Consider the following 15,580-nt stretch of genomic DNA (forward strand, 5'->3'; position numbering starts at 1 on the left):
GGGTGCTTAGTGTGTGTAGCCAGAACAGGGCTTCCTTACTGTAAAGGTGGTGACAGCAGCATTGAGACTCAGAACTGTTCATAGAACCCAAGATCAGCGCTAGTCAACTCACCCAGCAGTATTGGAAGGGCACATCTGTGACAGGGAGACAGAGAGGGTTCCTTCCTACCTATTACCGGCACAGACTCTGACAGCCACAACAAAGAAGCCAGGACCAGCAGCAGAGGCTCCATTCTGTGTGGCTGTAAGTGTAAGGGAGGAGTCGGGGGAGCATCCTGCAGCAGCATCACTAGATGGTAGAAGTGTGAGTGCATAATCCAGCCATTTATATTACCCCTACACTAAGCACAGCAAGCCATAGGTGACTATTGTACATAGTCAATTTCATATTGGGACTAAGGACTCCAGGGCTAGGCCGCAATAATGGCTATTAAGCAGGAGGATAGTAATGGGTCACAGTAGTCAGAGTGACCTATAATTACAGTTCCATGTATGGCTTAATCATAGTGCTAAGGAGAAGGTAGAAAGCACTGGGTATATATATGTAACAGGAGGAGTGGAGTGAAACTTGAACTATTTAACGCTTCATAAATAGTTTTAAAACTCCCCCATATATCAGCATCACATCAGTCAAAGGAGAGCCAGAGACATTGTTCCGCAGCGCTAAATAGAAAGTAACACCCTAAAGCTGCCACCTAATGTGTGTATTTATGCCCCTGAATTAGCAGAATTAGAGTCAAGGACATTAAAGGTAGCCATACTACAGTGACATTGGATGAATGTTAAAGCCTCTTAGCCACAAAGGATTAGACTATCATCCCGATTCAAGGACTAGCTTGTGGCACTTTAATACAACTGTGTTATATGTATATTCGTGAACCCGTAAGAAGGACTGACACGTAAGAGACTATTAGTTTTAAAGTTAAAGGATTTGAGCTCGCTGTGACTATGATAAGAGAAACCATCTCTTGCAGATATATTTAATATAGACTCATCCTAAGAGACAACAATAATTTGAGGCATACAGGAATCGAAAAGCTATATATGCTCTGAACTATAGAAAGCATCAGCTACTTCAAATGGACACAAGGACGCAGCATAACAAAGGTTTATCATACCAGCTTCTTAGGAGTTTAGTTTAATACTGGACAACTACAGTAACATTTTTACTGAGGAAAGGATACAGATTCCTTGGTAATCAACTGTTGATGTTACTATCTATGAGCTAAATAGATACTTTCTGTTATCTGCCAAGGAGGAACTATAAGTAACCTTATAGGAGAAAGTAATCGCTACCATAAGTAGACTGAGCCAAACATCTTTCTCTTTAACTGAAGGGAGAACTGATAGTTGATACTAAAACATAGTGTCAGACATTCTGTATTAACTGCTGTTATTTTTAGGAAGTTTATGGGCCCTTATAGTGCACTATCATATTAAGAGTACCCGGGTCACTCTAACACCTAAGGGTGTGTTGAAAAGAAAAAGGATTTGTTGTATTGCATGCAGGTACTGTGTATAGGCCTAATTGACCGGGGGTTAGCATGGATTAATGACTTAAAGGGGAATGTGTAATTGATGAAATGTTAATGTATACTTAATCCATTTGGTACTGGTCATTAAAGTGTTATACTTGCCATGTGTGTCTGGTCCGTCTGGAAGTTGATCTGAAGATCCTGGAAGAAAGAGACAGGTATATTAGATAATATATCTATGATATAAGGGAATCATCCCCTAAGGATAGAGATCAGGCTTACTCAAGCAAGCCTTAACGGTAGTTAAATACTACACATAGCTTGAGTGGAGGCACAGCTATTAGGTAACCATCCCTTAATAGAATACATAGACAGCTCTCGTTCAAGGTATTGAGGGTAGGGTTACATCAATAAGACAGACGTGCTTGCGGGGCGGGAGGGGATTGCAGCAGCGCCATGTTTCCTAGACAGAGACGGAGAGTTGCGGGGGTGGAGGTGGGGAGACAGGGGCAGCTTCATCCAAATGGTAGGTGTGGCGTGGGCATGATCGCGGATCAGAGAGATGGCGGCGGGCCTCCTGCGGACACAGCCACGCTGCGCAGGCAGGAGGCAACCCTAATTTCTGCGATCAAGCAGGAATTGTGGTGCGATCACAATTTCTGTTTGGTCAAGGGAGAGGGGGGGTCTACCCCCAGCATGTGATCACAAGGATTTCAAATTCTGCTACTTAGCAGAATTTACAATCCTTACTGAAATAGGCCCAATATAGAGTACAGTATATATCACTTTTATTGGACAATGTGATATAATTATAAAATTCAATTTAATGGAGCAAATATTCTTCATTTTTGTCTGAATTGTTCAATTTTACTTTAGACATAAATTGTTGGTTACTACTTTTTGTGAAAATTCCATCTATACAGTAAGTCACACTGATCCTTAGGTGTTTAAAAAATGTCATGAATGTGTAAAAATGGGTACACGTTGCCTTGGTTTGCAAATCTATGCATTTCCTAATAAAATTGAGTGAATCTGCATAAACATGCCAAAAGCAGAAGCCCTGCGGTGTCTCTATAGCCCCAGTCATCCCCCTCTGCCTCTCCCTACCTGTAGAGTTTGTCCTTCCCCAACAACCTCCTGCTGTCTCTCCTGCCCTGCAGTGTCTCTCTAACCCCAGCCAGTCCTGCGGTGTCTCTCCAGTCCTGCAGTGTCTGTCCAGCCAAAGCCAGCACCCTTCTGTCTCACCTGTCCTGTGGTATCTCTCTAGCAGCCCCCCACACACACTCTCTCCAGTCCTGCAGTGTCTGTTCAGCCCAGGGGTGATTTAACCACTCAACTGACAATTCCTTCACCACACCCCCCCCCCTCCCCCCCAGGGAAAAAAAAACGCTCTGGAATTGTCGGTTTTTGTATGAGTGAATAAGGTGAAGAACATTAATTTAACCCTATCTAAAATGATTTTAGTTAAAAAAAAATAAGACAAAATATTTTTTTAGTTGTTTTCATGTTTTTTTTAAACATCGAAACATTGATCGGGAACATCGGGAACATTGTAACATTGGAAACATCGCAACCATCGCAGCTTTCATTTTGAAAGCCAGGATAGCCTCCAGGTACACAGAGGGGGGAGAGGTCTGGCTGGGAAAGGGGTTAATTTACACTCCCCAGCAGCGCTGCTATTGTCTTCAGCCGCTGAATAATGGGGGTTCTGCCGTGCTGACCAATCAGCAGTGATCGGCAGCACGTCAATCAGTAGGGGAGAGTGCGACCATGCCAGGCAAGTGGTTAAGAGTAGAGGGGGCCCATGTGCAGACTCCGGGTGGGCCCCTTCCTCTACACAGTGCCGCAGGCAACAGCATTGTGATGGAGTCTACTGCGCATGCGCAGTTCTCGGGAAACATGGCGTCCACTCCACTATGGTCTGGAGGCTAGTTACCTACTATGCATGCGCGGCGACCATTTTGGGAGTGATTTTTGCCATGGCTGCTGCAGCGCCTGTCGCTGGACTCCAATGTGGACCGCACACATTGCATCTGTGATAGAAATGCCAATAGTCCAGCCCCAGCCACATGTAACTTATCCCACATGAAAAATGAAAAGTGTTTACAAGAGCAAAACATTAACATTTCTGCACTCATACAGAAATTACTGTACCTGTACTTATTTTATTGACATGACTAAATAAAAATGGTTAAAGCAGGTATAGCTGGGCCCACAATTTCATGACCTTTCAATGTATATTGCATTAAAGAATGACCTATATATATAGGGCCGGCCTGAACTTAATTTTTTTGGGAAGCAAATATAGATTTTGGCCCTCTCCCATACTTTATAAAGGGACAGTTCAAAACGTTCCTACAAAAAAGGGGTGTTGTCTCACAAGGAAGGGTTGTGGCTACGCAAAAGTACCCCCACTTCAAATGAAACCAAACAGTAGCACAATCAAAATGACCACAGTAGTTGTGCTTCTTACACATAATGCACACAGTAATGCCGCTTACACATTTAATGCCCACAGTAGTTGTGATTATTACACATAATGCCCACAGTAATGGTGCTTACACATAATGCCCACAGTAGTATTGCCCCTAACACATAATTCCCACAGTTGTTGTGCACCTTGCATATAATGCCCACAGTAGTAGTGCTACTTATACACATAATGCCCACAGTAGTATTGGCACTTACACACATAATGCCCACAGTAGTTGTGCCCCTTGCACATACTGTCCACAGTAGTAATGCCCCTTACACAGTTCCCAAAGTTGCAGTGCCCCTGACACAATGCCCACAGCAGTTGTGCCCCTTACACAATGCCCATAGTAGTTGTGTCCCTTACACAATGCCCAGAGTAGTAATGCCCCTTACACAATACCCACTGTAGTTGTTTACCTTACACAAAACCCACAGTGGTTGTGCCCCATACACTATGTCCACAGTCCAGACTGAGCTATATACTTACCTGAAGCCCCGCTCCTACACCCATTGCTGTCCGACAGTTCTCATGCTTGACACTATGAGAGACGTCATGACGTTATGATGTCTCTCCCTTCACACACTGTGGGAGACAGAAGGCGGAGTATTGGCGTGAGCCTCAGCCTCCAGCTGCAAGAAAGAGCGTCCGGCAAATGGATAACATACTGTACTGTCATTGTAGGGCTGCATTTCAGCAGCGCCCTCTTGCAGCATCTCCTGGGAGAGATGACATCTATCCCAGCCCAACCACAGTGCCCTGCGCTGCGAAGAGCCGGTGCATTTGGGGTTGGAGGGCAGGACAGACACTGAGGCTGAGCCACAGCCACTGACAGTCACCGATCAGAAGGATACAGCAGGACTCGAGAGGTGCAGTAGCAAGACAGGTCAGTCAGAGATTGGGACACACACTCTCTCTCTCTGTCAGGGGCTCTACCTGGCATAATGTGGGCACTACCTGGCATAATGTGTATCCGGGGCTCTAACTGGCATAATGTGGGCTCTACCTGGTATAATGTGTATCAGGGGCTCCAACTGGCATAATGTGTATCCGGGGCTCTAACTGGCATAATGTGGGCTCTACCTGGTATAATGTGTATCAGGGGCTTCAACTGGCATAATGTGGGCTCTACCTGGCATAATGTGTATCAGGGGCACTACCTGGCATAATGTGGGCTCTACCTGGAATAATGTGTATCAGGAGCTCTACCTGGCATAATGTGGGCTCTGCCTGGCATAATGTGTATAAGAGCCTCTACTGTGGTTTAATGTGTGCAAGGGGTACTACTGTGTGGTATAATGTGAATGATGGACACTACTGTGCTGTGTAATATGAATTGGTAACATTCTGTGACCATGCCCCTTCCCCGTAAAGCCAAGATCCTATATTTTTGGTGTGCACCCTTAGATTTACACTGTCCCTTGTCTTAAATATGGTGGGAGAGGGAGCACCAATTCTTTTTCTGGCACAAGGCACCAAAATGTCTAGTTACGGCACTGACATTGAATGACAGAGCAAATTTTTTGCCCTTCTGCAGATACCATCATCTTCGCTTGCAAATCTATGCATTTCCTCATAAAATTGAGTCAATCTGCATAAACATGGTAAAAACAGAGGCCAAAGTCACTATAGTCCTGCTAGCCCCCTTCTGTCGCTCCAGCAAAATCACTTACATTCTTGTTGCTGCTCCTCACATGCCGCAGCTCCAGTCTTCAAAGCTTCACTCACTCCCCTCCCACTTCCCCCCCCAAAAAAAACTTTATTGCACGATGACAGCAGCAATGGGTGATAGGAGCCAGCGGCAGGCAGTAGGAGCCAGTGGCAGCAGCAGGCAGTAGGACTGAAGCTGGCTGCAGGAGCCAGCGGCGAGCCCCCCTTCTTTGTCCAAGTTTCCAGACCTGGGCCTACAGACCCAGTAGTCCCCCCTGATGATGGCCCTTCTTCCTTATAAGAGTATTTCTGAAGTCTCTGGGACTGATTTGCATGCAATCTGGCTATATCTGAGGTGAAATTATGCAACTTTGTGGATCTGTGGGATCTTCAGAGTAGCACAGTAATCTGCCAGATCTTTGCTTATGGATAAATGTAACTGGGCAGCAATGGGTCGTTTGTGCATAGCACAAATTTGTTGTGGGCATGCAGACGGAATTTCAGACTATTCAGATGTGAGTGTACACATACACGGATGAGTCACATTATTATGACTACGTGTCATGCATTGGCTTGGTGGGTATATAAGTTGTGCGATAGGTCGTCTGCGCACATATCACTTATTGCTGTCATGGGTTAACGGGGCGTTTTATAAGAGTGGCAAAAAGGCATGATTATCGGCTTTCAGGCCAAGGGTGGCAGTATTTCTAAAACTGCGCGGTTTGTGAACTATTTGTGTGCTGCTGTGGCATACCCTTCAACTGTACCTTTTTGGCAGGTACAGTACCGTTTTTATCATCTGTACCGATATTTGGCTCTTAAAACTTCCATTGAAAGTATAGGAAAAGGGGGGTGGCCATGCCACTATACCCATGACCTTGCCCCCTTTTCGAATTTGTACCGATTTTTATGTGTAAATTGTTGGAGGGTATGCTGTAGTGAAGGTGTATTGTGACTGGACAGATGGCACCATTGCAAATAACCGACATGGTAACTGTGGAGCACCCCGTGCCATTGATGTGAGAGGTGAACGTCGGCTATGAAGGTACGTGAGGACCGACCGACGCCCTACAGTGGAGCAGCTCACCATCAAATTGAACCTGGGGACTACCAGACGTGTCTAAAACGACAGTTTGGCAAACTCTGCTGCGTCTGGGTCTCCAAAGCAGTTCTATGAAAACTGTTCTTACTGTGAAAAGGATTCTTCACAGTAAGAACAGTAAAGATTTGGAATTCTTTGACAGAGAAGGTAGTAATGGTGGTCTCAATCAATAAGTTTAAAAATGGATTAGATAAATTCCTAGCGGAAAAAAATATCCAAGGATACAGCATTTAATTAAGATAAAAAAAACAGAACAAAAAAACCCCCATTTATTATACAGGTTGAACTCGATGGACATCTGTCTATTTTCAACCTCAACAACTATGTAACTATGTAACTCTGGCTATTAGCTGGTGGTCATAATAATGTGACTCGACCATGTACATCCTGCGATTTCAGACAGATTTTCTGCAACAAGTATGGGGCTGGTGTAAATGATGTCTGGGGTCAAAGTATCCTAATAGAAAGTCCTTCAAAGAAATCTTTATATTTTACTTATTTTTTTAAATGAAACTGAGACAAAAAACTTGCTTTTAAAATATTCTGAAACTTCCCATGGTACCAAGATTTTAAGCTTTCAATGCCACTAATGTGGGGAAAAGTTTCAAAATAAATTACATTTGTGTATTTAAAAACCTTTAGTGTTTAGGGATTTCCAAACTTGGTCCTCAAGACAGTGCAATGGTCCAGGTTTTAAGCATATTCATGCTTGTGCACAATGAAACTGACTGAGGTACTAATTCATACCTCACAACTCTTGAAATAGGTCAAATGGGATCTTTGCGCGCCTGAGGTACGCCCCCGCACGAAAAGGATGTGTGGCTGCGAGTGTACGGGGCATGGAATCTGGTGGAGGAGCCTGGCCTCACCATACAACCACCATGATCATCATTTTGGGGGCGTGCCCATCGCTCCCCAAGAAGCCCATGAATCACGTGTCATGAGCAGGCTTGGTGGGTATATAAGGTGTGCAGTAGACTTTGCATGTCAAAGGCACGCCCACACATGAAAAAGGGTGTGTGGCCATGAGCGCAGGAGGCGTGGTATCTGGTGGAGGGGCCGTGGTCTCACCACACAACTCCCGTGATTGTCATTTTTGTGGCGTACCCAGAGCTTCCCGAGAAGCTGGGTAGTCCTCTGCTCATCTCCCAGCACTGTTAGATGCCGAGCACATGCACACGGCATCAATTCAGTGATCACCGGCAGCTTCATGGAGCCTGCAGGGACACTGCGGCCCGTGAGTGGGACAGCAGGACAGTGCCACTGGAATCAGGACAGTTGAGAGGTATGCTCATTGCTAATTAAGGGGTCTATTTAATAAGCCTTGGATGGAGATAAAGTGGTTGGAGATAAAATAATACCAACCAACCAGCTCCTAACAGTCATTTTTCAAACACAGCCTGTAATATGGCAGTTAGGATCTGATTGGCTAGTGCTTTATGTACAACAACTTTATCTCTGTACAAGACTTGGCAAATAGACCCCTATGTCACCTGTGCTTAAAGATGGTTAGTGATGTGCACCAGAATTTTTTTGGGTTTTGTGTTTTGGTTTCGGATTCGGTTCCGCGGCCATGTTTTGGATTCGGACGCGTTTTGGCAAAACCTCCCTGAAAATTTTTTGGTCGGATTCGGGTGTGTTTTGGATTTGGGTGTTTTTTTACAAAAAACCCTCAAAAACAGCTTAAATCATAGAATTTGGGGGTCATTTTGATCCCATAGTATTATTAACCTCAATAACCATAATTTCCACTCATTTCCAGTCTATTCTAAACACCTCACAATATTATTTTTAGTCCTAAAATTTGCACCGAGGTCGCTGGATGACTAAGCTAAGCGACCCAAGTGGCCGACACAAACACCTGGCCCATCTAGTAGTGGCACTGCAGTGTCAGACAGGATGGCACTTCAAAAAATAGTCCCCAAACAACACATGATGCAAAGATAAATGAAAGAAAAAAGAGGTGCAAGATGGAATTGTCCTTGGGCCCTCCCACCCACCCTTATGTTGTATAAACATGACATGCACACTTTAACAAACTCATCATTTCAGCGACAGGGTCTGCCACACGACTGTGACTGAAATGACTGGTTGGTTTGGGCCCCCACCAAAAAAGAAGCAATCAATCTCTCCTTGCACAAACTGGCTCTACAGAGGCAAGATGTCCACCTCATCATCATCCTCCGATTCCTCACCCCTTTCACTGTGTACATCCCCCTCCTCACAGATTATTAATTCGTCCCCACTGGAATCCACCATCTCAGGTCCCTGTGTACTTTCTGGAGGCAATTGCTGGCGAATGTCTCCACGGAGGAATTGATTATAATTCATTTTGATGAACATCATCTTCTCCACATTTTCTGGAAGTAACCTCGTACACCGATTGCTGACAAGGTGAGCGGCTGCACTAAACACTCTTTCGGAGTACACACTGGAGGGGGGGGGGGCAACTTAGGTAAAATAAAGCCAGTTTCTGCAAGGGCCTCCAAATTGCCTCTTTTTCCTGCCAGTATACGTACGGACTGTCTGATGTGCCTACTTGGATGCGGTCACTCATATAATCCTCCACCATTCTTTCAATGGTGACAGAACCAAATGCAGTGACAGTAGACGACATGTCAGTAATCGTTGGCAGGTCCTTCAGTCCGGACCAGATGTCATAACTCGCTCCAGACTGCCCTGCATCACGGCCAGCGGGTGGGCTTGGAATTCTTAGCCTTTTCCTCGCAGCCCAAGTTGCGGGAGAATGTGAAGGAGGAGCTGTTGACGGGTCACGTTCCAATTGACTTGACAAATGTCTGACCAGCAGGTCTTTGAACCTCTGCAGACTTGTGTCTGCAAGAAAGAGAGATACAATGTAGGTTTTAAATCTAGGATCGAGCATGGTGGCCAAAATGTAGTGCACTGATTTCAACAGCTTGACCACCCGTGAATCCTGGTTAAGCGAATTAAGGGCTCCATCCACAAGTCCCACATGCCTAGCGGAATCGTTCTGTTTTAGCTCCTGCCTCAATCTCTCCAGATTCTTCTGCAAAAGCCTGATGAGGGGAATGACCTGACTCAGGCTGGCAGTGTCTGAACTGACTTCACGTGTGGCAAGTTCAAAGGGTTGCAGAACCTTGCACAATGTTGAAATCATTCTCCACTGCGCTTGAGTCAGGTGCATTCCCCCTCCTTTGCCTATAATGTAGGTAGCTGTATAGGCTTGAATGGCTTTTTGCTGCTCCTCCATCCTCTGAAGCATACAGAGGGTTGAATTCCACCTCGTTACCAACTCTTGCTTCAGATGATGGCGGGGCAGGTTTAGGAGTGTTTGCTGGTGCTCCAGTCTTCGGCATGCGGTGGATGAATGCCGAAAGTGGCCCGCAATTCTTCGGGCCACCGACAGCATCTCTTGCACGCCCCTGTCGTTTTTTAAATAATTCTGCACCACCAAATTCAATGTATGTGCAAAACATGGGACGGGCTGCAATTTGCCCACATGTAATGCACGCACAATATTGGTGGCGTTGTCCGATGTCACAATTCCCCAGGAGAGTCCAATTGGGGTAAGCCATTCTGCGATAATGTTCCTCAGTTTCCATAAGAGGTTGTCAGCTGTATGCCTCTTATGGAAAGCGGTGATACAAAGCATAGCCTGCCTAGGAACGAGTTGGCGTTTGCGAGATGCTGCTACTGGTGCCGCCACTGCTGTTCTTGCTGCGGGAGGCAATACATCTACCCAGTGGGCTGTCACAGTCATATAGTCCTGAGTCTGCCCTGCTCCACTTGTCCACATGTCCGTGGTTAAGTGGACATTGGATACAACTGCATTTTTTAGGACACTGGTGACTCTTTTTCTGAGGTCTGTGTACATTCTCGGTATCGCCTGCCTAGAGAAGTGGAACCTAGATGGTATTTGGTACCGGGGAAACACTAACTCAATAAATTCTCTAATTCCCTGTGAATTAACAGTGGATACCGAACACACGTTTACAGAGCCGGCCTTAGCTATAGGCAGGCTAGGCATTTGCCTAGGGCATTCAAGCATGTCTAGGGGCATCCAAGCATGTCCCTGCAGTATCTCATGCTGAGAGGGACAGTCCGCAATCTAACTGTTACTTTCCAAATGTATTCAATCAGTACTTGTATACACTGCTGTTTACATTTGTCAAAAAAAATGCACACTGTGCCTTAAACTTCCTCCGACATGCTTGAATGCCCCTGACTTGAGAGACCTCAGACAGACAGCAGAAGCCCAGTAAATGCAATTCCTGGACCTGTGACATTTTTACTGACTATATAAGGTTATTACTGGATGGCTTCTTATGATAACACATGTGCATTTTGGAAGACTGCTTCACAGAAACCTGACATCACCTATACTGCTTGTGCACATGGGGGAGGTGGACCCTGCCATCCTGTGTGTGTCCCTTATCCCTGTGCAAACTCCAGGTGTCTGCAGGGACATAACATGGGCAGTGTTCTCCCCACACTTTATTTCCTAGTCAGTCCATACCGTAAAATTCCCCTGCCATCTAGCACTGTAACGTGGTCAGTAAGTTGCGTTGTGCTATTTCTATATGAAACATCAGTGCAGCGTGACTTTCGGACACATCAGACTGGAGGGCAGAGCATTTAGCTCCCACAGTATAAAGTAAAGGGCATGCAGTTAACGGTAGTAACAGACACCAGCAAACACACTGAATAGTGAAGAGAATGGACAGTTTCTACATGTTTGATACTGATCTTTTTGTATAACCAGCAAGTGTGGCAGTATCTGTGGCAGTATATGTGTATTATGGGCATTACTAATGTGGGGCATATGTGTAAGGTGCATTACTGTGTGGCATTATGTGTATTATGGGCATTACTAATGTGGGGCATATGTGTAAGGTTCCTTTACTGTGTGGAATTATATGTATTATGGTCATTACTGTGTGGCATTGTGCAGAGTTGAACTGGCCCACAGGGAAACCCCCCGGTGGGACCCACTACCTGAGCGTTGCAGGTACAGATGCAGAACTAGCGGCGGAGCTAGGGGGCACCAGACAAAATTTTGCCTAGGGCATCAAATTAGTTAGGGCCGGCTCTGCACGTTTAACACCACCCAGGCTGCCAAGGCCTCAGTTATCTGCTTTGCAGCAGGATGACTGCTGTGATATTTCATCTTCCTCGCAAAGGACTGTTGGACAGTCAATTGCTTACTGGAAGTAGTACAAGTGGTCTTCCGACTTCCCCTCTGGGATGACGATCGACTCCCAGCAGCAACAACAGCAGCACCAGCAGCAGTAGGCATTACACTCAAGAATGCATCGGAGGTATCCCAGGCAGGAGAGGACTCGTCAGACTTGACAGTGACATGGCCTGCAGGACTATTGGCTTTCCTGTCTAAGGAGAAAATTGACACTGAGGGAGTTGGTGGTGTGGTTTGCAGGAGCTTGGTTACAAGAGGAAGGGATTTAGTTGTCAGTGGACTGCTTCCGCTGTCACCCAAAGTTTTTGAACTTGTCAATGACTTCTGATGAATGCGCTCCAGGTGACGTATAAGGGAGGATGTTCCTAGGTGGTTAACGTCCTTACCCCTACTTATTACAGCTTGACAAAGGCAACACACGGCTAGACAAATGTTGTCCGCATTTCTGTTAAAATAATACCACACCGACGAGGTGATTTTTTTTGTAATTTGACCAGGCATGTCAATGGCCATATTCGTCCCACGGACAACAGGTGTCTCCCCGGGTGCCTGACTTAAACAAACCACCTCACCATCAGAATCCTCCTTGTCAATTTTCTCCTCAGCGCTAGCAACACCCATATCCTCATCCTGGTGTACTTCAACAGTGACATCTTCAATTTGACTATCAGGAACAGGACTGCGGATGCTCCTTCCAGCACGTGCAAATGGTGGATGGCGCCACCTCTTCCCGTCCAGAGTTGGGAAGGTCAGGCATCACAACCGACACAATTGGACTCTCCTTGGGGATTTGTGATTTAGAAGAACGCACAGTTCTTTGCTGTGCTTTTGCCAGCTTAAGTCTTTTCATTTTTCTAGCGAGAGGATGAGTGCTTCCATCCTCATGTGAATCTGAACCACTAGCCATGAACATAGGCAAAGGCCTCAGCCGTTCCTTGCCACTACGTGTCGTAAATGGCATATTGGCAAGTTTACGCTTCTCATCAGACGCTTTTAATTTTGATTTTTGGGTCATTTTACTGAACTTTTGTTTTTTGGATTTTACATGCTCTCTACTATGACATTGGGCATCGGCCTTGGCAGACGACGTTGATGGCATTTCATCGTCTCGGCCATGACTAGTGGCAGCAGCTTCAGCACGAGGTGGAAGTGGATCTTGATCTTTCCCTATTTTACCCTCCACATTTTTGTTCTCCATTTTTTAATGTGTGGAATTATATGCCAGTAATATATCAATAGCAATGGCCTACTGTACCGTACTGCTATATATTATATACTGGTGGTCAGCAAAATTCTGCACTGTCCTCCTACTATATATACTGCGCACAACTAAAATGCACCACAGGTATTGATGGATAGTATACTTTACAACACAGAGGTAGGTAGAGCAGTGGACTACTGTACCGTACTGCTATATATTATATACTGGTGGTCAGCAAAATTCTGCACTGGTGGTCAGCAAAACGTCTATTAAGTCAGACAATCAGGGTCGTCAAAAGGAGGTGATAAGTGGTAAGAATACCAGCAGGAAAAATTAGAAAGGTGTGAATCTGCTGTCAGTGTTAAACACTGCACAAGATAATCATACTCTACTACACTGGATCTTCCTCAGGAGTCTCCTACCTGAGTACTGATTCAGCCCAACACTGATTAGCTTCCAAGATCGGATGGATTCGGGCGTTTCCAGTGTGGTATGATAGTAGGGTAATATAAGGTGATTTGTGTCACTACGGAGTCACTGATGAGAGTTCACGGAGAAGATGAAAAAGACAAAAACAGAAAGGTGAAGTAAAAAGGAAATGGATGGATCTGCTGCCAACGTTTAGACAGAGACGGATGACTCTGAATCGTTGGTGAGAGTCCGGAAAAATAGAAAAGACATAGAATAAAGTGTTGTTAATATAGGAATTGGGCACTGGTACTGAAGAAAATCCCAATGAGAGTTGTTATGAATGGTATCAGTGTATAATGAACACAAAAAACAACTTGAAGGATTAGAAGGTACCGCTGTAATAGGTATTTCGAAAGATGAAAAAGGTACTTAATTAACCATTAATAGCTACAGAGACTATAGCTGATAGAGAGAAAGTGACAATGAATCACATGAAAAAGGAGACAAGGTGTGCATATTACATATATACACTCAAATGAGCTCCTAATGTCACACAGAAATATAGTTTCAATGGGTGTAGAAAACACAATGAAGAAAAAAAGAGATTTTATAATATAATATCAATTGGGACTGCAATGAAGTACTGTTGCAAGATGCTTAGGGTAGGCTAAGATAGCATGGATAGTATACTTCACAACATAGCGGTAAGTAGAGCAGTGGCCTACTGTACCGTACTGCTATATATTATATACTGGTGGTCAGCAAAATTCTGCACTGTCATCCTACTATATATACTGTGCACAACTAAAATGCACCACAGGTATGGATGGATAGTATACTTGACGACACAGAGGTCGGTAGAGCAGTGGCCTACTGTACCGTACTGCTATATATTATATACTGGTGGTCAGCAAAATTCTGCACTGTCCTCCTACTATATATACTGTGCACAACTAAAATGCACCACAGGTATGGATGGATAGTATACTTGACGACACAGAGGTAGGTAGAGCAGTGGCCTACTGTACCGTACTGCCATATATGATACACTGGTGGTCAGCAAAATTCTGCACTGTCCTCCTACTATATATACTGCGCGCAACTAAAATGCACCACAGGTATGGATGGATAGTATACTTGACGACACAGAGGTAGGTAGAGCAGTGGCCTACTGTACCGTACTGCTATATATTATATACTGGTGGTCAGCAAAATTCTGCACTGTCCTCCTACTATATATACTGCGCACAACTAAAATGCACCACAGGTATGGATGGATAGTATACTTGATGACACAGAGGTAGGTAGAGCAGTGGACTACTGTACCGTACTGCTATATAGTACTGGTGGTCACTGGTCAGCAAAATTCTGCACTGTCCTCCTACTATATACTACAATGCACCACAGATATGGAGCGTTTCTCAGGCAGAGAACGTAGATCTTTTCAGCACACTGAGCACAGATATTTGCAAGCACACCAAGCACAGATATTTGCAGCACACTGAACACAGAAACTGAGAGAACGCTGCACGTCCTCTCCTTATCATATCCAATACACGAGTGAAAATGGCGGCGATGCGCGGCTCCTTATATAGAATACGAATCTCCCGAGAATCCGACAGCGGGATGATGACGTTCGGGCGCGCTCGGGTTAACCGAGCAAGGCGGGAGGATCCGAGTCTGCCTCGGAACCGTGTAAAATGGGTGAAGTTCGGGGGGGTTCGGATTCCGAGGAACCGAACCCGCTCATCACTAATAAATAGTAAGGTCTCCTGCAGACAACTGTGATCTGATTGCTGCGTCTGAAGAAAGAGCATTGGTAGCATTGGTCATTTGAGTAAGCAGAAGCAAACCATTGAGTTTGCGTACATCTATGACTCAGGCCATGAGTTTGGCAGCCACTGCTTTATTCATTAAGAAATGATTCATTCAAGAGCATTGGAATTCCTATGCAAGACATAGCCCCTCTACTCCACACCAGGTTTACTGTATATCCTCCTTAGGCTTGCCCTAGGGCACCAGCATTATAATTTGGCAGGCATATCGCTCCAGTCGACCTTCATCTCACTACTGCACTCAGAGTTTATCAAAG

At 45.1% G+C, this 15,580-nt stretch overlaps 1 long non-coding RNA gene and 1 pseudogene across 1 annotated transcript in view; both read right to left on the bottom strand.

Annotated features, from left to right (window-relative positions):
• Nucleotides 1–1,637: 1,637 nt before the first annotated feature.
• LOC135057667 (uncharacterized) overlaps nt 1,638–15,580 on the bottom strand; it is a 35,632-nt gene continuing 21,689 nt past the window's right edge. The window contains exon 3 of the long non-coding RNA XR_010244285.1: nt 1,638–1,676. This is a non-coding gene — a long non-coding RNA (uncharacterized LOC135057667). The remainder of the gene's footprint in view (nt 1,677–15,580) is intronic.
• LOC134896220 (5S ribosomal RNA) lies at nt 13,463–13,581 on the bottom strand (annotated as a pseudogene).

The sequence above is a fragment of the Pseudophryne corroboree genome, chromosome 3 (assembly GCF_028390025.1).
Source record: "Pseudophryne corroboree isolate aPseCor3 chromosome 3, aPseCor3.hap2, whole genome shotgun sequence".
NCBI lineage: Eukaryota > Metazoa > Chordata > Amphibia > Anura > Myobatrachidae > Pseudophryne > Pseudophryne corroboree.